Genomic DNA, 1,812 nt, shown 5'->3' with positions numbered 1-1,812 from the left:
TCTGCGGACCGTCATTCTCGCTGGATAGTCTCCGTCTAAAATGTCCTGACGCCTAAGGCCTATAGGACTTCTGAGGGCCAGCTCCCTCTGGGGAAGGGCGGTGTACACCGCATTACACGGTGCCCGTCTCTCCTCAGTGCCCTCAGGAGGTCGGTCTGCCAACCCTGCCGTGTTCCAGGGCGCAGCGGTCTCCGGCGAGCGCTTCTCTCAGTTACCGCCCGGAAGCGTAGCGGTACTAAGAGGCTCGCTACCTCTACGGAGGTATCTAGATGGGTCCTGCCCCGAGCAGGATGTTGTCTAGTCTTCCTAGCAGATGACGTGGGTCTGAGGGCCGTCGTTTTCAATAGGAGACTTCAGCTATGAGTGTCCTGATGCTGTGGCTCAGGACCTCGAAGGGCAGGCCCCTCTGGGGAGGAGAGGTTCACACCGCATTACACGGTGCCCGTCTCTCCTCAGTGCCCTCAGGAGGTCGGTCTGCCAACCCTGCCATGTTCCAGGGCGCAGCGGTCTCCGGCGTAGATCTGCGCCTATTGAACCGCTCAGTCATGAGACTGAAGTTCAAGACACTCGCACTCAAACAGGTCGTGTCTCCGACCAAGTCAGAGGACTGATGTGTCACGATCAATCTAAAAGATGCACATCTCAACCGAGGTTGTTGAGACTATCCTCCATCCAGAGCTCCCTCTATGAGGAAACTGTATTTCTGCGGAGACTGCCAGCCCGACCCAGCTAACTGCCCGTTTGGTACAGTTCTGGAGTTCCTGCAGGCCTGTTAATCCGCAGGGTTGACCCACTCCACCTAGAGGTCTTCGTGGCGGCCATTGCGGCCTACCATGCCCCTCTCGGTGGTCATTCAGTGGGAAGACACCCTCTTCTTACACGTTTCCTCTGCTCTGCGCTGAGGCCAAGGCCTCCGGCCAGAGAAGCTTATGCTAAGTGGTGGATCAGGATACTATTCCATAGCCTCGAGTCCTCTGATCTCCCCTCTCCTTTTGGGGTCAAGACTCACTCCTCCAGAAGTTGGCTTTCGGGACTGGCGGGCCCCGCCTACTTTAGCCACTCCGGGCTCTTATGTTCTCTCGCCCTAGCTGTGCAGTCTTCCACACTAGGCAGAGATTTGGAAGTCTGGCGGCGTGGGCATTCTCATTCCCCTAGCGTTTTCCGACGCAGCTCGTATGTAACCCTGGTTCCTCGAGGGAATGAGACGCTGCGTCTCGGTGCCATACTTCCGGCATCCCTGCCAGCACTTGCCTCATTCCTGAATGAATGAATGAGAAATTTTAACCAAACTATCCTATGACCCCTTTAAAACATTCCATCCTTTTTGATAATATTCCAGAAATCGCTATGATATTATTAAAATTTCATGGTTAATGTGGTTAAAAATGCTTCCTTAAAATACAGCACAGACATATATTTTTATTATTATTTAGCAGTGTCCCTCATAGTGCTTTAAAAACAGACTGACTTGTATGTTAAACAGTATGTTCCCTATCAAGCCAACAAATCTATAGAAAATACAGATTTCTCACAGTTGCATCACCAAGGCTCATACACATAAACTAACGAAGCTCTTTACCTATATGTTCTGGATTTGTGTTTTCATAGCATTGTAAGGAATTCACCTACAGGTTTGCCTGTAATGTAAGGAGTCAGAGGTTTGGAGCTGTGACACCAGGATATGACTTCATGCTTGAACTGAGGTTAATGTGGCTCTCAGACATAATTTTTTGATCGAACGAAAAATGATTCAGTGGGTTTTTGAAATTAACCCCAGTGGGCTTTTTGCTACTTTTTTTTTTTTTTTGCCAT

General features: G+C 50.3%; 1 pseudogene; it reads left to right on the top strand.

Moving 5' to 3' along the window:
- Window positions 1-1,812, top strand: part of LOC107699087 (patatin-like phospholipase domain-containing protein 4) — a 40,484-nt pseudogene that overhangs the window by 2,888 nt on the left and 35,784 nt on the right.

Source organism: Sinocyclocheilus anshuiensis, unplaced genomic scaffold (assembly GCF_001515605.1).
Source record: "Sinocyclocheilus anshuiensis isolate Anshui unplaced genomic scaffold, SAMN03320099.WGS_v1.1 scaffold94, whole genome shotgun sequence".
Lineage (NCBI taxonomy): Eukaryota > Metazoa > Chordata > Actinopteri > Cypriniformes > Cyprinidae > Sinocyclocheilus > Sinocyclocheilus anshuiensis.
This window is presented reverse-complemented; position numbering and strand designations above follow the sequence as displayed.